The sequence below is a fragment of the Salvelinus fontinalis genome, chromosome 37, assembly GCF_029448725.1.
Source record: "Salvelinus fontinalis isolate EN_2023a chromosome 37, ASM2944872v1, whole genome shotgun sequence".
Lineage (NCBI taxonomy): Eukaryota > Metazoa > Chordata > Actinopteri > Salmoniformes > Salmonidae > Salvelinus > Salvelinus fontinalis.
The window spans coordinates 4,333,607-4,357,359 of record NC_074701.1 but is presented as its reverse complement, the minus strand read 5'-3'; positions in this window follow the sequence as shown (position 1 = coordinate 4,357,359).

Sequence of the window (23,753 nt, the reverse complement as noted above, 5' to 3'; positions counted from 1 at the left end):
TTTTAGTAATGAAGACCACAGAGATGGATCAGGAGACTAGATACACTCGTCAGGAGAGAGGAACACCACTTGGTTGTAATGAGCTCTGGAGAAATGACTGCAGCAGGACTTTCAACATATTGTTTACACGCCGTGTGTAGAAGGTAATATCATATAGCACTTTAAGATGATGTCATCATTACACGCCGTGTGTAGAAGGTAATATCATATAGCACTTTAAGATGATGTCATCATTACACGCCGTGTGAAGAAGGTAATATCATATACCACTTTAAGATGATGTCATCATTACACGCCGTGTGTAGAAGGTAATATCATATACCACTTTAAGATGATGTCATCATTACATGCTGTGTGTAGAAGGTAATATCATATACCACTTTAAGATGATGTCATCATTACACGCCGTGTGTAGAAGGTAATATCATATACCACTTTAAGATGATGTCATCTTTACACGCCGTGTGAAGAAGGTAATATCATATAGCACTTTAAGATGATGTCATCATTACACGCCGTGCGAAGAAGGTAATATCATAACAACTTTAAGATGATGTCATCATTACACGCCGTGCGAAGAAGGTAATATCATATAGCACTTTAAGATGATGTCATCATTACACGCCGTGCGAAGAAGGTAATATCATATACCACTTTAAGATGATGTCATCATTACACGCCGTGCGAAGAAGGTAATGTCATATACCACTTTAAGATGATGTCATCTTTACACGCCATGTGAAGAAGGTAATATCATATAGCACTTTAAGATGATGTCATCATTACACGCCGTGAGAAGAAGGTAAAGCATATACCACTTTAAGATGATGTCATCAATTGGTTTTTAGTTTGTGTCATTTGAGGAAAATTCTGGTATGAAAAGTGATTACATCCTATCAACTTCCTGGCTGTGAACCATCAGGTGAACATAATGTACATTTAACAAACATCTAGTAATAGAGAATTATATCAAGACAATAGTCAATTCTTCTCATCGCTTGAGTTATATTTTAGAAATAAAACAAGTTTACGTTAAACAGCATATACATTAACAAAGGGGGTAATTACAGATTCATTGTTCACATTGGAAGCTGTGAAGAGTTATGTTAGTCATAGCATGGACAGTAGACAGTATGAATCTAATGGTTTATCAGTAGAGTTATGTTAGTTATAGCATGGACAGTATGTGAAGAGGTTCTTTATGCCAAACAAACATTGGTATTCCACTACAGATGCAAGGTCTGACAAGTGTCATTTTTAGTCCTCAAGCTATAAACACATATGATATTACTGAGAGTTCAACACACAATGAGTCGTAGAATGAATAAAGAATTAGCTGACAACGTAATATACTGTACAGACCATGACATTTTAAAGAACATGCTGGGTGCGGTCACATGTCGCGTACTGCTCAGTAACTGCATCCGCTGTCACTTATCGTTTCCTGAAACACAATTATCGTCTGATATGAGACGTAGCAAACCAGCGGCTGGTAAAATGTTGAGAGGAGTCGGAGTTTATGAATAACACAAACCCTACAGTCGTTTTCCTCCTCTCAGTATCAATGCGTTATGTTCAACAACACTTAAAGCCAAATTAGCGTCACTCCTGCGTTGACGTCTATAAACATGGCTGACATATGTTCCGTGTGCCGAAGCGCTAGTAAACAAAATAAAATAAAATACAAGCTTCAAACGAAGCAGCACTTGGAAATCAGGTTAGGAGGAAGAGATGTTTTAGGGCCTCAGTGTCTTCAGAGAGAGAAAGAGAGAGAGAGAGAGAGAGAGAGAGAGAGAGAGAGAGAGAGAGAGAGAGAGAGAGAGAGAGAGACAAAGAGAGAGAGACAAAGAGAGAGAGAGAGAGAGAGAGAGAGAGAGAGAGAGAGAGAGAGAGAGAGAGAGAGAGAGAGAGAGAGGGAGACAAAGAGAGAGAAGAGAGAGAGGGAGAGAGAGAGAGAGAGAAATCCCTTCCATGCAAAGTGTTTCCAGTGTAAAGCTATTAACATAATTTTTTGGACTGGGGTTCTCCTAGGACCCACTGATGAAGGCTCTACCCATAATCTTAATTAAAAACTGTACAAATGGGTTTGATGCCATGTCAAATTAAATCTAAATTCATTAGGTATAAACCCCTTTTAAGAATTTATACAAATATGTGAATTTTTTTTAAAGTTTGAACTTACCCAGTGTTCGTTTTAGAAGAGCCACCGCGTTATACAGGGGAAAATGCATCTCTTTTTGTTGATGAATTATGCAGTCCCATATACAATATTAAACTAATCTGGAGCAGTACTCCCTGTTCTTTCATTTGGCATGTTCTTCATATCGTATATCTTATACTGTCACGTGTCCGTGTGTTTCTGAGCGTGTGTGTGGTGTGAGTGTGAGTGTGTGTGTGTGTGTGTGTGTGTGTGTGTGTGTGTGTGTGTGTGTGTGTGTGTGTGTGTGTGTGTGTGTGTGTGTGTGTGTGTTGTGTGTGTGTGTGTGTGTGTGTGTGTGTGTGTGTGTGTGTGTGTGTGTGTGTGTGTGTGTGTGTGTGTGTGTGTGTGTGTGTGTGTGTGTTACTTTAACTAAAATGGAAGGTATTGAGTCATTGTCCGGTCATTGAATAACCTTTATAAGTTGACTGGCAGAGACAGGAAGTGTGCATGCTATGTAATTACTGAATTATATGATACACACATTGTTAAATTATTTATTGAATATGCCTTAGAAGCTATGGACCTTTTCACTACATGGAAAAACACATGGAACAAATACCCCTTCTAGGTTTCTGAGCATGTACATTACTTCATAAAAACACATGGATCAAATACCCCTTCTAGGTTTCTGAGCATGTACATTACTTCATAAAAACACATGGATCAAATACCCCTTCTAGGTTTCTGAGCATGTACATTACTTCATAAAAACACATGGATCAAATACCCCTTCTAGGTTTCTGAGCATGTACATTACTTCATAAAAACACATGGATCAAATACCCCTTCTAGGTTTCTGAGCATGTACATTACTTCATAAAAACCACATGGAACAAATACCCCTTCTAGGTTTCCATTACTTCATACATGTTTTGGCTTCTTCTGTATAGTTCTTCTGTTGGTTGTGAATGATGTGTAAATGTCTCTCTCTCTACACACACACACACATGAACACACAAACAAACACACACACACCTGTTTGTTTTACTATCCTTCTGGGACCAAACAATTGATTCCCATTCAACATCCTATTTTCCCTAATTCCTAACCCTAACCGCTAACCCTAAACCTAAACCTAACTCCTAACCCTAAACCTAACTCCTAAGTCTAACCCTTAACCTAACTACCTAACCCTAAACCTAACTCCTAACCCTAAACCCAACTCCTAACCCTAAACCTAACTCCTAACCCTAAACCTAACTACCTAACCCTAAACCTAACTACCTAACCCTAAACCTAACTCCTAACCCTAAACCTAACTCCTAACCCTAAACCTAAACCTAACTCCTAAGTCTAACCCTTAACCTAACTACCTAACCCTAAACCTAACTCCTAACCCTAAACCTAAACCTAACTCCTAAGTCTAACCCTTAACCTAACTACCTAAACCTAAACCTAACTCCTAACCCTAAACCTAACTCCTAACCCTAAACCTAAACCTAACTCCTAAGTCTAACCCTTAACCTAACTCCTAACCCTAAACCTAACTCCTAACCCTAAACCTAACTCCTAACCCTAACCCTAAACCTAACTCCTAACCCTAAACCCAACTCCTAACCCTAAACCTAACTCCTAACCCTAAACCTAACTCCTAACCCTAAACCTAACTCCTAACCCTAACCCTAAACCTAACTCCTAACCCTAAACCCAACTCCTAACCCTAAACCTAACTCCTAACCCTAAACCTAACTCCTAACCCTAAACCTAAACCTAACTCCTAAGTCTAACCCTTAACCTAACTACCTAAACCTAAACCTAACTCCTAACCCTAAACCTAACTCCTAACCCTAAACCTAACTCCTAACCCTAAACCTAACTCCTAACCCTAACCCTAAACCTAACTCCTAACCCTAAACCCAACTCCTAACCCTAAACCTAACTCCTAACCCTAAACCTAACTCCTAACCCTAAACCTAACTCCTAACCCTAAACCTAACTCCTAACCCTAAACCCAACTCCTAACCCTAAACCTAACTCCTAACCCTAAACCTAACTCCTAACCCTAAACCTAACTCCTAACCCTAAACCTAACTCCTAACCCTAAACCTAACTCCTAACCCTAAACCTAACTCCTAACCCTAAACCTAACTCCTAACCCTAAACCTAACTCCTAACCCTAAACCTAACTCCTAACCCTAAACCTAACTCCTAACCCTAAACCTAACTCCTAACCCTAAACCTAACTCCTAACCCTAAACCTAACTCCTAACCCTAAACCTAACTCCTAAACCTAACTCCTAACCCTAAACCTAACTCCTAACCCTAAACCTAACTCCTAACCCTAAACCTAACTCCTAAACCTAACTCCTAACCCTAACCCTAACCCTAACTCCTAAGTCTAATATAGCCTTTTTCCTTGTGGGGACAGGCAAAATGTCTGGTCCCCACAAGGATAGTAAAACCAAAAACACTCACTAGCTGGTCTATTCTCATTATTCTCATTAATGGTGTATATTTTACTGCCTGGATCAGGGGAGGGCAGTCACTCAGTTACCGAGCGGAGCCCTCCGGAAAATGTCTGGTCACCAGAGGGTTTGAGATTTATGGATGGCTCTCTCTCTCGCTCTCCCTCTCCCTCTCCACCTCTCTCTCTCTCTATGTCTCTCTCTCTGTCTCTGTCTCTTTCTCTCTCTTTCTCCCTTTACCCTCTCCACCTCTCTCTCCTCTCTACCACTCTCTCTCCTTCCTTTCCTCCCTCTCCTCTTCTGTCTCTGGTTGCTATTTCAGTGTAATGGATGGAGCAGATGTTGGACACAGCAGCACCTCTTCATAACTCCTCTCTTCATGAAGGGCTTTTTACAAGTGCTGCTCTCTCTCTCTCTCTCTCTCTCTCTCTCTCTCTCTCTCTCTCTCTCTCTCTCTCTCACTTTACTCTCTCTCTCTCTCACTTTACTCTCTCTCCCTCTCTCTCTCTCTCTCTCTCTCTCTCTCTCTCTCTCTCTCTCTCTCTCTCTCTCTCTCTCACAGTAGTTTCCAGTGCCAACAGGAAGTGAAGGTCATTGTGAAACATGAGGCCCAGGCTAAGAGGTTCAACTCATGAGTGTAACAGCTGGGCCAGCCTGCACCTAGTCTGGATCTTATTCAGTCCACACACACACACACACGCACACGCACACGCACACGCACACACACACACACACACACACACACACACACACACACACACACACACACACACACACACACACACACACACACACACACACACACACACACACACACACACACACACACAGAGACACAGACACAGACACACAAACACCACACTTCATGCAAAGAGACACACACACACACACACACACTCCCTCGCTCACACACACACACACAGACACACACACACTTCATGCAGAGACACACACAACCACACACAGACAGAGACACACACACACGCTCCCTCTCTCACACACACAAACACACACAGACAGAGACACACACACACACACACACACACACACACACACACACACACAGACAGAGACACACACACACACACCTCTCTCTCACACACACAAACACACACAGACAGAGACACACACACACACACACACACACACACACACACACACACACACACACACACACACACACACACACACACACACACACACACACACACACACACACACACACACACACACAGACAGAGACACACACAAACACACACAGACAGAGACACACACACACACACACACACTTCATGCAGAGTGTATGTCTGTAACAACTTCTGTTTATTCTACCAGCTACTGCTACACTGACCACCATGTGACTGATTCAGCCTATCACGATACAGTACATTTTAAAAGTAAGATTATTAAGATTGTATATCTTATCATATTGTCCAATCATATGAGGACATCAACAATACAATAATCAAATGTTATTGATGTTCGCTGTCTTATTTTCCTGTTGTTTAACTTTAACTATTGTTCACCTAATACTTTTTTGCACTATTGGTTAGAGCCTGTAAGAAAGCATTTCACTGTAAGGTCTACCTACACCTGTTGTATTCGGCGCACGTGACAAATACACTTTGATTTGATTTGATTATGCACACTAAAATACTCCTAGAATTTTTTTTAAGGCTTTACTTCATTTTATTAAGGAGAAGAAGAAGAGATAGACTCTTCACCTGGTGTGTCTCTCAGTGTGGGATCATCACGAGGACGAGGAGGGTCTGAGACAGATCTGGGTCTGTGCTCGCTGCTCCGCACGGCACCTGAGGCGCCCCGGCGTCAGGAGAAACCCCAGAGCAGCCACATTCGCTTGTGCAACATCTGTAACACACAGACACAAGTATTAATAACCCGAAGCCGGCATGCTGATGTGCCACAGCGGTTTGATGAAGTGGAGACCCACCCGGCTCCCTGTGAGTCAGGACAGCAGGCGAACCCAAGCCAAGCACTGAGAACATGGGGGCGAAGAGGACAGGTGGTAAATCAGGATACATCCAGGTGGAGCTGATGGTTCATAACATGACTATACGTCTATGTGGAAATAGATGACATCACGCTAATTAGCAGGCCTACGCGTCTTCAAAATGTCATGTTATGCCCATGCTGTTTCATCAAGCAGTCTCCGAATGTCATGTTATTACCATGCTGTGTTATCATGCAGTCTCCTAATGTCATGTTATTACCATGCTGTTTTATCAAGCAGTCTCCTAATGTCATGTTATTACCATGCTGTTTCATCAAGCAGTCTCCTAATGTCATGTTATTACCATGCTCTTTCATCAAGCAGTCTCCTAATGTCATGTTATTACCATGCTGTTTCATCAAGCAGTCTCCTAATGTCATGTTATTACCATGCTTGTTTTATCAAGCAGTCTCCTAATGTCATGTTATTACCATGCTGTTTTATCAAGCAGTCTCCTAATGTCATGTTATTACCATGCTGTTTCATCAAGCAGTCTCCTAATGTCATGTTATTACCATGCTGTTTTATCAAGCAGTCTCCTAATGTCATGTTATTACCATGCTGTTTTATCAAGCAGTCTCCTAATGTCATGTTATTACCATCCTGTTTCATCAAGCAGTCTTCTAATGTCATGTTATTACCATGCTGATTTATCAAGCAGTCTCCTAATGTCATGTTATTACCATGCTGTTTCATCAAGCAGTCTCCTAATGTCATGTTATTACCATGCTGTTTTATCAAGCAGTCTCCTAATGTCATGTTATTACCATGCTGTTTCATCAAGCAGTCTCCTAATGTCATGTTATTACCATGCTGTTTCATCAAGCAGTCTCCTAATGTCATGTTATTACCATGCTGTTTTATCAAGCAGTCTCCTAATGTCATGTTATTACCATCCTGTTTCATCAAGCAGTCTCCTAATGTCATGTTATTACCATCCTGTTTCATCAAGTAGTCTCCTAATGTCACGTTATTACCATGCTGATTTATCAAGCAGTCTCCTAATGTCATGTTATTACCATGCTGTTTTATCAAGCACTCTCCTAATGTCATGTTATTACCATGCTGTTTTATCAAGCAGTCTCCTAATGTCATGTTATTACCATGCTGTTTTATCAAGCAGTCTCCTAATGTCATGTTATTACCATGCTGTTTCATCAAGCAGTCTCCTAATGTCATGTTTTACCATGCTGTTTTATCAAGCAGTCTCCTAATGTCATGTTATTACCATGCTGTTTCATCAAGCAGTCTCCTAATGTCATGTTATTACCATGCTGTTTCATCAAGCAGTCTCCTAATGTCATGTTATTACCATGCTGTTTTATCAAGCAGTCTCCTAATGTCATGTTATTACCATCCTGTTTCATCAAGCAGTCTCCTAATGTCATGTTATTACCATCCTGTTTCATCAAGCAGTCTCCTAATGTCATGTTATTACCATGCTGATTTATCAAGCAGTCTCCTAATGTCATGTTATTACCATGCTGTTTCATCAAGCAGTCTCCTAATGTCATGTTATTACCATGCTGTTTTATCAAGCAGTCTCCTAATGTCATGTTATTACCATGCTGTTTCATCAAGCAGTCTCCTAATGTCATGTTATTACCATGCTGTTTCATCAAGCAGTCTCCTAATGTCATGTTATTACCATGCTGTTTTATCAAGCAGTCTCCTAATGTCATGTTATTACCATCCTGTTTCATCAAGCAGTCTCCTAATGTCATGTTATTACCATCCTGTTTCATCAAGCAGTCTCCTAATGTCATGTTATTACCATGCTGATTTATCAAGCAGTCTCCTAATGTCATGTTATTACCATGCTGTTTTATCAAGCAGTCTCCTAATGTCATGTTATTACCATGCTGTTTTATCAAGCAGTCTCCTAATGTCATGTTATTACCATGCTGTTTCATCAAGCAGTCTCCTAATGTCATGTTATTACCATGCTGTTTCATCAAGCAGTCTCCTAATGTCATGTTATTACCATGCTGTTTTATCAAGCAGTCTCCTAATGTCATGTTATTACCATGCTGTTTTATCAAGCAGTCTCCTAATGTCATGTTATTACCATGCTGTTTCATCAAGCAGTCTCCTAATGTCATGTTATTACCATGCTGTTTTATCAAGCAGTCTCCTAATGTCATGTTATTACCATGCTGTTTTATCAAGCAGTCTCCTAATGTCATGTTATTACCATGCTGTTTTATCAAGCAGTCTCCTAATGTCATGTTATTACCATGCTGTTTCATCAAGCAGTCTCCTACTGTCATGTTATTACCATGCTGTTTTATCAAGCAGTCTCCTAATGTCATGTTATTACCATGCTGTTTTATCAAGCAGTCTCCTAATGTCATGTTATTACCATGCTGTTTTATCAAGCAGTCTCCTAATGTCATGTTATTACCATGCTGTTTCATCAAGCAGTCTCCTAATGTCATGTTTTACCATGCTGTTTTATCAAGCAGTCTCCTAATGTCATGTTATTACCATGCTGTTTCATCAAGCAGTCTCCTAATGTCATGTTATTACCATGCTGTTTCATCAAGCAGTCTCCTAATGTCATGTTATTACCATGCTGTTTTATCAAGCAGTCTCCTAATGTCATGTTATTACCATCCTGTTTCATCAAGCAGTCTCCTAATGTCATGTTATTACCATCCTGTTTCATCAAGCAGTCTCCTAATGTCATGTTATTACCATGCTGATTTATCAAGCAGTCTCCTAATGTCATGTTATTACCATGCTGTTTCATCAAGCAGTCTCCTAATGTCATGTTATTACCATGCTGTTTTATCAAGCAGTCTCCTAATGTCATGTTATTACCATGCTGTTTCATCAAGCAGTCTCCTAATGTCATGTTATTACCATGCTGTTTCATCAAGCAGTCTCCTAATGTCATGTTATTACCATGCTGTTTTATCAAGCAGTCTCCTAATGTCATGTTATTACCATCCTGTTTCATCAAGCAGTCTCCTAATGTCATGTTATTACCATCCTGTTTCATCAAGCAGTCTCCTAATGTCATGTTATTACCATGCTGATTTATCAAGCAGTCTCCTAATGACATGTTATTACCATGCTGTTTTATCAAGCAGTCTCCTAATGACATGTTATTACCATGCTGTTTTATCAAGCAGTCTCCTAATGTCATGTTATTATCATGCTGTTTTATCAAGCAGTCTCCTAATGTCATGTTATTACCATGCTGTTTCATCAAGCAGTCTCCTAATGTCATGTTATTACCATGCTGTTTCATCAAGCAGTCTCCTAATGTCATGTTATTACCATGCTGTTTTATCAAGCAGTCTCCTAATGTCATGTTATTACCATGCTGTTTTATCAAGCAGTCTCCTAATGTCATGTTATTACCATGCTGTTTCATCAAGCAGTCTCCTAATGTCATGTTATTACCATGCTGTTTTATCAAGCAGTCTCCTAATGTCATGTTATTACCATGCTGTTTTATCAAGAAGTCTCCTAATGTCATGTTATTACCATGCTGTTTTATCAAGCAGTCTCCTAATGTCATGTTATTACCATGCTGTTTTATCAAGCAGTCTCCTAATGTCATGTTATTACCATGCTGTTTTATCATGCAGTCTCCTAATGTAGTGTTATTACCATGCAGTTTCTACAAGTAACGTTTTGAGATGAAGGTAAAAGACAAAGACGTTTCTTCCTGTGTAAAGGGAAAGATTATAGTATGGTAATGCTACTGTAATGTGTGAATGAATGCTCAGTACCGTAGTGTGCAGGAGTCTCCCCACACAGTATGACTGGTGGTCTGTCCCAGTGGGAGAGGCAGAAGGTGTCTGGGTAGGAGCCCCTGGGAGCAGCTGGTGCTTTTAAAAAAGGCAGAACAAACCAGAGTGAACAAGGCATTAGAACACGATGCCAGAGTTCGCCCCCAAGGTTTATTAGCTGGTATGTTAGTACCCAGGGAAAGACAGGAAATTGTCAACTCAGATATGCCAATCCACCGTCTCAGTATAACAGAACAGCGTGTGGTAGGTAGATGTTTCTACGGTGCATGTCTTGGTTGTTTAAATCTGTGTCTTCTGATGTAAGATGTAGCGGAGATGGGTATATGTTGAGCTGTATGTACAATTCAGCATCATTATGTCAAGTATTCTTTATAATAAAGAAATCTATATTACAGGATGTTGTGTATCCATGAAAATAATCAGAGTGAATGTAAACATAATAGTGTTGAAAAACAACTTGTAAAAGAAAGTGGTCTCTTGGCACAAATGGATAGAGAGGGACAACGGTATGAGGTAAATGGATACAAAGGGACAAAGGTATGAGGTAAATAGATACAGAGGGACAAAGGTATGAGGTAAATGGATACAGAGGGACAAAGGTATGAGGTAAATAGATACAGAGCGACAAAGGTATGAGGTAAATGGATACAGAGGGACACAGGTATGAGGTAAATAGATACAAAGGGACAAAGGTATGAGGTAAATGGATACAGAGGGACAAAGGTATGAGGTAAATGGATACAGAGGGACAAAGGTATGAGGTAAATGGATACAGAGGGACAAAGGTATGAGGTAAATGGATACAGAGGGACAAAGGTATGAGGTAAATGGATACAGAGGGACAAAGGTATGAGGTAAATAGATACAGAGGGACAAAGGTATGAGGTAAATGGATACAGAGGGACAGCGGTATGAGGTAAATGAATACAGAGGGACAAAGGTATGAGGTAAATGAGTACAGAGGGACAAAGGTATGAGGTAAATGGATACAGAGGGACAAATGTATGAGGTAAATGGATACAGAGGGACAAAGGTACAAGGCAAACGGATACAGAGGGACAAAGGTATGAGGTAAATGGATACAGAGGGACAAAGGTATGAGGTAGATGATACAGAGGGACAAAGATATATGGTAGATGATACAGAGGGACAAAGGTACGAGGTAAATGGATACAGAGGGACATAGGTAAGATGTAAATGGATACAGAGGGACAAAGGTATGAGGTAAATGGATACAGAGGGACAAAGGTATGAGGTACATGGATACAGAGAAACACATGTATGAGGTAAATTGAGCAGAGGGACAAAGGTACGAGGTAAATGGATACAGAGGGACAAAGGTATGAGGTAAATGGATACAGCGGGACAAAGGTATGAGGTAAATGGATACATAGGGGCAAAGGTATGAGGTAAATGAATACAGAGGGACAAAGGTACGAGGTAAATGGATACAGAGGGACAAAGGTATGAGGTAAATGGATACAGCGGGACAAAGGTATGAGGTAAATGGATACAGAGGAACAAAGGTATGAGGTAAATGGATACAGAGGGACAAAGAATGAGGTAAATGGATACAGAGAAACAAATGTATGAGGTAAATTGAGCAGAAGGACAAAGGTACGAGGTATATGGATACTAATGGACAAATGTATGAGGTAAATGGATACAGAGGGACAAAGATATGAGGGAAATGGATACAGAGAAACAAAGGTATGAGGTAAATGGATACAGAGGGACAAAGGTACGAGGTAAATGGATACAGAGGGACAAAGGTATGAGGTAAATGGATACAGAGGGACAAAGGTATGAGGTAAATGGATACAGAGGGACAGGGTAAGTGGAGCGTTCTTGGGGTAAGTGGGTGATGGTGTCCTTTGGCAGAGGGTGATGGTGTCCTGTGTCAGTGGGTGATGGTGTCCTGTGACAGAGGGTGATGGTGTCCTGTGACAGAGGGTGATGGTGTCCTGTGACAGAGGGTGATGGTGTCCTGTGACAGTGGGTGATGGTGTCCTGTGTCAGTGGGTGATGGTGTCCTGTGACAGTGGGTGATGGTGTCCTGTGTCAGTGGGTGATGGTGTCCTGTGACAGAGGGTGATGGTGTCCTGTGACAGAGGGTGATGGTGTCCTGTGACAGAGGGTGATGGTGTCCTGTGACAGTGGGTGATGGTGTCCTGTGACAGAGGGTGATGGTGTCCTGTGTCAGTGGGTGATGGTGTCCTGTGACAGAGGGTGATGGTGTCCTGTGACAGAGGGTGATGGTGTCCTGTGTCAGTGGGTGATGGTGTCCTGTGACAGAGGGTGATGGTGTCCTGTGACAGAGGGTGATGGTGCTGGTAGGTCAAAGTTGAATTCATGGAATGGGGGTGTGTTACAGTGCATTAGGAAAGTATTCAGACCCCTTGACTTTTTCCATATTTTGTTACGTTACTGTCACGTTCCTGACCTGTTTTCTGTTGTTTGGTATGTGTTTATTTGGTCAGGGCGTGAGTTTTGGGTGGGTAGTCTATGTTATGTGTTTTCTATGTTTGGTTAATGGGTTGCCTGGTATGGCTCTCAATTAGAGGCAGGTGTTTGGCGTTTCCTCTGATTGAGAGTCATATTAAGGTAGGTTGTTTCACATTGTTTGTTGTGGGTGGTTGTCTTCCGTGTCTGTGTATGTTGCGCCACGCGGGACTGTTTCGGTATGTTTGTTCGTTCGGTTTTTGTGTAGTCTGTTTTCCCTGTTCGTGCGTTCTTCGTGTTACATGTAAGTTCTTACGTTCAGGTCTGTCTACGTTGTTTTGTTATTTTGTAAATCCTTCCAAGTGTTTGTTTTCGTATTTCGTCGTTTGCTTTAATAAATCATTATTTATTCACAACCCGCTGCATTTTGGTCGAATCACTACTCCTCCTTTTCGGATGAAGAGGAGGAGGAATTCCGTTACAGTTACAGCCATCAATCTACACACAATACCCCTTAATTACAAAGCAAAAACCGTTTTTAGATTTTTTTGCAAATGTATGCAAAAAAAAGAAGGAAATATCACATTTATGTTAGTATTCAGACCCTTTACTCAGTACTTTGTTAAAACACATTTGGCAGTGATTACAGCCTCGTGTCTTCTTGGGTATGACGTTACAATCTTGGCACACCTGTATTTGGTAGAATCTCATGTTTTTGTTTGTAGATCCTTTCAAGCTCTGTCAGGTTGGACGGGGAGCGTTGCTACACAACTATGTTCAGGGACTCTCCAGAGATGTTTGATCGGGTTCAAGTCCGGGCTCTGGCTGGGCCACTCAAGGACATTCAGAGACTTGTCCTGAGATTCTTGATATGTCTGGCCACTCTACCATAAAGGCCTGATTGGTGGACTGCTGTAGAGATGGTTGTCCTTCTGGAAGGTTCTCCCATCTCCACAGAGACACTCTGGAGTTCTGTTAGAGTGACCATTGGGTTCTTGGCCCATGGTCAGGGAGGTGCTCAGTTTGGCTTGGCGACCAGCTCTAAGAAGAGTCTTGGTGGCTCCGAACTTCTTCCAATTAAGAATGATGGAGGCCACTGTGTTCTTGGGAACCTTCAACGCTGCAGAAATGTTTTGGTACCCTTCCCCAGATCTTCGCCTTAACACAATCGGAGCTATACGGACAATTTCTTCGACCTCATGGCTTGGTTTTTGCTCTGACATGCACTGTCAACTGTGGGACCTTATACGGACAGGTGTGTGCCTTTCCAAATCATGTCCAATCAATTGAATTTCCCACAGGTGGACTCCAATAAAGTTATAGAAACATCTCAAGGATGATCAATGGAAACAGAATGCACCTGAGCTCAATTTCAAGTCTCATAGCAAAGGGTTTGAATATTTTTATTTTTATTAGCAAAAAAATCTAAAAACCTGTTTTCGCTTTGTCACTATGGGGTATTGTGTGTAGATTGATGAGGTAAATACTTTATTTAATAAATTGCAGAATAAGGCTGTAACGTAACAAAATGTGGAAAAAGTCAAAGGGGTCTGAATACTTTCCGAATGAACATATAAAATATATGCTTACATTCAGATATAGATATCTCTGTTCAATATCACTTACCCTTCCATATCTTGACCAGTTGTGTGGGACAGGGATGTGGATTTTCAAAGTGCCACTTTGTAGGCAAGTTCTCTGCATTTAAGGCTACTAAGCCCATGAATCTGGTCTGTGAGATTCTCTGCGTTTAAGGCTACTAAGCCCATGAATCTGGTCTGTGAGATTCTTGATATGTTTATCAAGCTCAGACTCCATGTCATCAGATAAGACCTTGTGTTGCTCCTCTGCTACTCCATCACATCCTCTCTTCCACACAGGTTTATGTTTGTCTTATTTTCTTGTCATCGTGCCTCTTCAGTGTCATTCAGTCTCTTGTTTTCATCATTCATTCTTCCCTTCTATCAATGCCTTGGCTGCTCTCTCCACAACCTCAGGGGGGGGGGGAGGTTAGACCCCTGCCTTGGCTGCTCTCTCCAGAACCTCAGGGGGGGAGGGGGGGGTTAGACCCCTGCCATGGCTGCTCTCTCCAGAACCTCAGGGGGGTGTTAGACCCCTGCCTTGGCTGCTCTCTCCAGAACCTCAGGGGGGGGTTAGACCCCTGCCTTGGCTGCTCTCTCCAGAACCTCAAGGGGGGGTTAGACCCCTGCCTTGGCTGCTCTCTCCAGAACCTCAAGGGGGGTGTTAGACCCCTGCCTTGGCTGCTCTCTCCAGAACCTCAGGGGGGGGTTAGACCCCTGCCTTGGCTGCTCTCTCCAGAACCTCAGGGGGGGGTTAGACCCCTGCCTTGGCTGCTCTCTCCAGAACCTCAGGGGGGGGTTAGACCCCTGCCTGCTTTACGTTTGTTTAGACAGGACATGATGATGTCTACTCTGTCACGATACAAATGCACTGTCCGTAACTTCATATGTATGACACATTGCAGAAATACTATGCATTATATTATGCATAAAACTGACTAAATGTAATCTTGGTTTGAATGAGGTATGGTGGCCATTGGCTCAACTTACCCCCAGGACATTGTCTCAACTTACCCCAAGGCCATTGGCTCAACTTACCCCGAGGCCATTGGCTCAACTTACCCCATGGCCATTGGCTCAATTTACCCCGTGGCCATTGGCTCAACTTACCCCATGGCCATTGGTTCAACTTACCCCATGGCCATTGGCTCAACTTACCCCAAGGCCATTGGCTCAACTTACCCCGTGGCCATCTGCTCAACTTACCCCAAGGCCATTGGCTCAACTTACCGCATGGCCATTGGCTCAACTTACCCCATGGCCATTGGCTCAACTTACCCCATGGCCATTGGCTCAACTTACCCCATGGCCATTGGCTCACCTTACCCCATGGCCATTGACTCAACTTACCCAAAGGCAAACATTTTGACTTTATTAGCTCAATTAGACATTGTGCAAATCTGTTTTTTGGACCTAACTTTCTTACCACATTTTTTCCATGTGCTTTCTTCCTTTACAGACTCTGTGAACTGATGACCTCTTCCTATTTGGTCACATGATTTAATTTTGTGTATAGTTTCCTAGAAACGAAAGGGGTGGTGCAACTTAACCTTTGGCTCAACTTACCCCGCCATCTATTGTGATATCTTTATGCAGTAGTTGGATACATGTACATGAAGCAAAGAGTTTGCAGATACTTCACAGTATTTGTTATGTGACTTGAGTTTTGTGAGGTGGCCTCGAGTTAATCTTACTAAAAATGCAACTCCACTTTTCTGATCTTCATGATGGTAATTCATCATAAAAAAAAGGTGTCAGAGCGACAGACTGTCTTCCAAACTTCTGGTTAACACTTGCATCTATTTAAGACTTGAACATCTGTTCTCCCACTCACCAAGGTATTCTTCGACATCACGTTATTGTGTTGAGAAAAGTTCATTCAATCAGATCGCAAATTGCTAACTGGGGAATTTTTACATTAGTTTATCACTTCTGCTAATGTTGACTTTTGATACGTAAAGTATGAACCGTGTAGATGACAAGGTGAGTTCCACCAGTTCAGTTCAGGTGCATAACTAATGATGTTTATACAACGCCGAAGCTACATTTAGAGTTCTATACTGTGTCAGATAATGCTTACGCAATCAAAATGCTAATAGCTATTTGAGCATTTTACATGAGTGCAGTTGAGTCTATTTGTGAATAACAAGGCCCCAAAAATTAACCAGTAAAAAAAGGCAAAAACATAAAATATTTTATCTTTCGTCTGTGTTTCATAATTTCCCTTCAATTCGCAAGAAGCTGAATATATCTCACCGGAGAAAGCGTCCGAGCGAGCGAAAAAGCACCCCTCTGTCTCTCTATGTGGAGGAAACCTGACATCATCCCTATGGTGAAGCACGTTGGTGGCAGCATCATGCTGTTGGGATGTTTTTCAGTGGCAGGGACTGGGAGACTAGTCAGGATCGAGGGGAAGATGAATGGAGCAAAGTACAGAGAGATCCCTGATGAAGACCTTCTCCAGGGTGAAGGTTTTACCTTCCAACTGGACAACGACTCTTAGTACACAGCCAAGACAACGCAGGAGTGGCTTCGGGACAGGTTTCTGAATGTCCTTGAGTGGCCCAGCCAGAGGCCGGACTTGAACCTTGATCGAACATCTCTGGAGAGACCTGAAAATAGCTGTGCTACGACGCTCCCCATCCAACCTGACAGAGCTTGAGAGAATCTGCTGAGAAGAATGGGAGAAACTCCCCAAATACAAGCTTGTAGCGTCATACCCAAGAAGACTCGAGGCTGTAATAGCTACCAAAGGTGTTTCAGCAAAGTATTGAGTAAAGGTGTCTGAATACTTATGTAAATGTGATATTTGTTTAGCAAAAAAACAAAACAAATGTTTTTGCTTTCTCATTATGTGGGATATATTGTGTGTAGATTGATGAGGGAATTAAAAAAATATATATTTTAGAAAAAGGCTGTAAACTAACAAAATATGTAAAAAGTCGGAATACTTTCCCGAATGCACTGTATATATCACGGTGTCAAGGCATATGAAATAACAGGTTATGGAGCAATCAACACAATTATCACAACACATAGGTTATAATATGGCTTTTTCCTGTCTTGGCTTCCCCGGTGATTTTACCCACGCACCACTACTGCGTGAGTGCCACGGAGCGCATTGTCCGTGAATTATAGACGATGACACTAAAACAAATGATTGGTTTGAGAAATACTTCACTGCAATTTTATCACCAAGTATCATGAAAAGAAAAGAGAAGAGGATGGTTAAAGTGTCACCTCCCGTTTGTTAGCAATGTTTTGACGTACGGCGCCAAAGTCGAGTGTTTGTTTCGCACGCCGGTAATTAAAACAATGTTACTCGTTAACCATATTTCTACAGTGTATGAAGCGGCCCAATTAAACGTACAAGCTCTATTAATGTGAAATAAATGAATAGAATAATGATCAAAACGTTGGTAGGAGAATCATCTAATCTAATTTAACCTGCTGTGTTTGCTTGACGCTCCTCGCTGTTTCCTTGTTGAAGTGGTTTAACACCAACTAGTCTGCGAGCGTCAAGGAACATTTACTAGATGATGGAAATAACCAAAGTGATGAATTATCACGGGGGTGAATTACTTCATTAATGTGTGTTGTGTAACTTAAACCACACTTCAATAACTCCCTCTTTATGTTTGTCCAACGGGATATTACGCATTTTGATGCCGTCATGTTGGAACATTCCTTGCGGAAGGGGGTTCCTGGATAGAGTTCTTTGCTGCTCAGGTAGCCTTTACCTGGAGGAGAGCATTCTGGGTAGGTAACAGGTTGACTACAGTAGAGTTATACCTGCAGGAGAGCAGTCTGGGTAGGTAACAGGTTGACTACAGTAGAGGAATACCTGGAGGAGAGCATTCTGGGTAGGTAACAGGTTGACTACAGTAGAGGTATACCTGGAGGAGAGCAGTCTGGGTAGGTAGCAGGTTGGTTACAGTAGAGTTATACCTGGAGGAGAGCAGTCTGGGTAGGTAACAGGTTGGCTAGAGTAGAGATATACCTGGAGGAGAGCAGTCTGGGTAGGTAACAGGTTGACTACAGTAGAGTTACACCTGGAGCAGAGCAGTCTGGGTAGGTAACAGGTTGACTACAGTAGAGGTATACCTGGAGGAGAGCAGTCTGGGTAGGTAACAGGTTGGCTAGAGTAGAGATATACCTGGAGGAGAGCAGTCTGGGTAGGTAACAGGTTGACTACAGTAGAGGTATACCTGGAGGAGAGCAGTCTGGGTAGGTAACAGGTTGGTTACAGTAGAGGTATACCTGGAGGAGAGCAGTCTGGGTAGGTAACAGGTTGACTACAGTAGAGGTATACCTGAGTTTATCATAGGTAAAGATTCTTTGCCTGAATAGTTTATAATAGCTCAATATCTGTACCTTTATGTCGATGCAAAGTTTGCGGACGGACGGACGGACGGACGGACAGACAGACAGACAGACAGACAGACAGACAGACAGAACCACATCTGTGATGCAGTGAGACACTTGGTGACCAATCAAAGGAAAGGCTGAATGAATGAGCAACATTATTTCCCAGCAAGACACCACACACACAAGAATAACTAGATACACTAATAGGACAATTCAATCCTATCTCAAAGCAACTTAGCGTTCATAACCATAGCCATGCCATCAAGATTATCGCTTGTGTATTTCTTTTACTATGCCCCGCCCTTTGCACTCATTGGGTAGGCCTCTCTTTCAAGGGGTTGGATAATTCCCAAAGCCAACAGGGGAGAGCCAATCATCACGGGTGGTGAAGAAGGTAACATTTTGTGCTAGAGTCATGAGAATACCAGATAGGTGAGGGCTGATCTTTATAACGTCTCATTGTTTTAGCTGTGTAATTCATTAACCAATGCTTTTTTTATTTCTATAACAGAGACTCAAAGCATTGATTTGACCATGTACTTTACTTACTAAAATAAATTAGCTAAGCTAAACATTAAAATAAATACCGGTATGCTCTCTCAGACAGTTCCTGTGTAAGGCAGTAGAGTGGATATTGAAACAGCTGGCATAGCGGAGTAGCTAGGTGCTATGTAAATAGTGTAGAGTGGTTTTACTATCAATCTGACATAGCAGCTTTATGTAATCAGTTAATGCTCTGCACAGCTGTTCTGGTGCTCGCACAGGGTTTAATGTAAAGGCTGTGAAGTATGAAGTCGTAGCGGCTAAATACTGGCCATGTACAATACATACGATGTTCCAGAAGCTTTTCCTTAAAGCATAGAATATCTTGACCTACAGTTGGCAATTACAATCACTGAGGAAGTACACTCGAACCCTGAAATTATACCACTGGAACCAAAATAGCTTCCCCCCCTCCATCGACCCAGCAGGTAGACAATATCCAGAACATGTTCTGGAGTGGAGACGACTGGTACTTCAGCCATAATGACTCCTCACCTTGACTTACAGCCAAAACCCACGTCAACATCTGCTATTTCTACAGGCTGCGGTCTCATATTTCGCTGAAACACATTCACTTTAGTCCGTCTGGAAAAGCAATGCGACTCAAAGTGGTTCACTGTCGATTTCCCTTGGACTGTTAGTGCTTTACATAGGGCCTGCTAAACTATCTGGGGCTTTACGTAGGGCCTGCCAAACTAGCTGGGGCTTTACGTAGGGCCTGCCAAACTAGCCTGGGCTTTATGTAGGGCCTGCCAAACTAGCTGGGGCTTTTACATAGGGCCTGCCAAACTAGCTGGGGCTTTACTTAGGGCCTGCCAAACTAGCTGGGGCTTTACGTAGGGCCTGCCAAACTAGCTGGGGCTTTACTTAGGGCCTGCCAAACTAGCTGGGGCTTTACATAGGGCCTGCCAAACTAGCTGGGGCTTTACGTAGGGCCTGCCAAACTAGCTGGGGCTTTACTTAGGGCCTGTCAAACTAGCTGGGGCTTTACGTAGGGCCTGCCAAACTAGCTGGGGCTTTACATAGGGCCTGCCAAACTAGCTGGGGCTTTACGTAGGGCCTGCCAAACTAGCTGGGGCTTTACGTAGGGCCTGCCAAACTAGCTGGGGCTTTACGTAGGGCTTGCCAAACTAGCTGGGGCTTTACGTAGGACCTGCCAAACTAGCTGGGGCTTTACGTAGGACCTGCCAAACTAGCTGGGGCTTTACGTAGGGCCTGCCAAACTATCTGGGGCTTTACATAGGGCCTGCCAAACTATCTGGGGCTTTACGTAGGGCCTGCCAAACTAGCTGGGGCTTTACGTAGGGCCTGCCAAACTAGCTGGGGCTTTACGTAGGGCCTGCCAAACTAGCCGGGGCTTTACGTAGGGCCTACCAAACTAGCTGGGGCTTTACGTAGGGCCTGCAAAAATAGCTGGGGCTTTACGTAGGGCCTGCCAAACTAGCTGGGGCTTTACGTAGGGCCTGCCAAATTAGCCGGGGCTTTACGTAGGGCCTGCCAAACTAGCTGGGTTTTGTTTGCTTCCCTTTTGGACGGGGATTCTGTAGCTAACTGTCAGAAATCCACTATGTTATGCAGCTAGCAGGGTTAATTACCACAGTAAATATGTGTTTTGTATTACTGTACTAAGATTCAAGCTAGCTGATGTAATACGCAAACTACCCACTGACGTTCTCACAGGTTTTCTGTATATTTGTTCATATAATTAAATAAAACGGTTATCAAGTTTACGGTTAAATATGTTTTTATCTTTCTTTGGAGGAAATAACTCACTGAAGTAAAGTAGAATTTAATGTTTTGGTCTTTGGTCTATTCGTTCTACATGCGTTGAGTTAAGTGTTAAAGCCATAACGTCTGGTGTGTAGAACGATCTATATCTCTGTTGTCAGCCTGGAGTATCTCACCTTATCGACTTCTCCTGTTATAGACTCCATCATGGATCTATATCTCTGTGTCAGCCTGGAGTATCTCACCTTATCGACTCCTCCTGTTATAGTCACCATCATGGATCTATATCTCTGTGTCAGCCTGGAGTATCTCACCTTATCGACTCCTCCTGTTATAGTCACCATCATGGATCTATATCTCTGTGTCAGCCTGGAGTATCTCACCTTATCGACTCCTCCTGTTATAGACTCCATCATGCATGGATCTATATCTCTGTGTCAGCCTGGAGTATCTCACCTTATCGACTCCTCCTGTTATAGTCACCATCATGGATCTATATCTCTGTGTCAGCCTGGAGTATCTCACCTTATCGACTCCTCCTTCTATAGTCACCATCATGGATCTTTATCTCTGTGTCAGCCTGGAGTATCTCACCTTATCGACTCCTCCTGTTATAGTCACCATCATGGATCTATATCTCTGTGTCAGCCTGGAGTATCTCACCTTATCGACTCCTCCTGTTATAGTCACTATCATGGATCTATATCTCTGTGTCAGCCTGGAGTATCCAACCTTATCGACTCCTCCTGTTATAGTCACCATCATGGATCTATATCTCTGTGTCAGCCTGGAGTATCTCACCTTATCGACTCCTCCTGTTATTGTCACTATCATGGATCTATATCTCTGTGTCAGCCTGGAGTATCTCACCTTATCGACTCCTCCTGTTATAGTCACCCTCATGGATCTTTATCTCTGTGTCAGCCTGGAGTATCTCACCGTATCGACTCCTCCTGTTATAGTCACCATCATGGATCTTTATCTCTGTGTCAGCCTGGAGTATCTCACCTTATCGACTCCTCCTGTTATAGACACCATCATGGATCTATATCTCTGTGTCAGCCTGGAGTATCTCACCTTATCGACTCCTCCTTCTATAGTCACCATCATGGATCTATATCTCTGTGTCAGCCTGGGGTATCTCACCTTATCGACTCCTCCTGTTAGTGTCACCCTCATGGATCTATATCTCTGTGTCAGCCTGGAGTATCTCACCTTATCGACTCCTCCTGTTATAGTCACCATCATGGATCTATATCTCTGTGTCAGCCTGGAGTATCTCACCTTATCGACTCCTCCTGTTAGTGTCACCCTCATGGATCTATATCTCTGTGTCAGCCTGGGGTATCTCACCTTATCGACTCCTCCTGTTATAGTCACCATCATGGATCTATATCTCTGTGTCAGCCTGGGGTATCTCACCTTATCGACTCCTCCTTCTATAGTCACCATCATGGATCTATATCTCTGTGTCAGCCTGGGGTATCTCACCTTATCGACTCCTCCTGTTATAGTCACCATCATGGATCTATATCTCTGTGTCAGCCTGGAGTATCTCACCTTATCGACTCCTCCTGTTATAGTCACCATCATGGATCTATATCTCTGTGTCAGCCTGGGGTATCTCACCTTATCGACTCCTCCTGTTATAGTCACCATCATGGATCTATATCTCTGTGTCAGCCTGGGGTATCTCACCTTATCGACTCCTCCTGTTATAGTCACCATCATGGATCTATATCTCTGTGTCAGCCTGGGGTATCTCACCTTATCGACTCCTCCTGTTATAGTCACCATCATGGATCTATGTCTCTGTGTCAGCCTGGGGTATCTCACCTTATCGACTCCTCCTGTTATAGTCACCATCATGGATCTATATCTCTGTGTCAGCCTGGGGTATCTCACCTTATAGACTCCTCCTGTTATCGTCACCCTCATGTCAGATAACGTGTAACAGGCCAAGTGGGTTTGTAGGAGTTGAGCTGCGTCCCGTAACAGACCTCTCCTACACAGTAATTAGACGTGTAATGGATGTTATCAGTTGATCACAGGCTTCCTTTCTGAAGTCCTCACGCACACATCTCTCTATATCTCTCTATATCTCTCTCTCTCTCTCTATATCTATATCTCTCTCTCTCTCTCTCTATATCTATATCTCTCTCTCTCTCTCTATATCTATATCTCTCTCTCTCTCTCTATATCTATATCTCTCTCTCTATATCTATCTCTCTCTCTCTCTCTCTCTATATATCTATATATCTATATCTCTCTCTCTCTCTCTCTCTATATATCTATGTATCTATATATCTCTCTCTCTCTCTCTCTCTATATATCTATATATCTCTCTCTCTCTCTCTCTATATATCTATATATCTCTCTCTCTCTCTCTATATATCTATATATCTCTCTCTCTCTCTCTATATATCTATATATCTCTCTCTCTCTATATATCTATATATCTCTCTCTCTCTCTATATATCTATATATCTCTCTCTCTCTATATATCTATATATCTCTCTCTCTCTCTATATATCTATATATCTCTCTCTCTCTCTATATATCTATATATCTCTCTCTCTCTATATATCTATATATCTCTCGCTCTCTATATATCTATATATCTCTCTCTCTCTCTATATATCTATATATCTCTCTCTCTCTCTATATATCTATATATCTCTCTCTCTCTTATATATCTATATATCTCTCTCT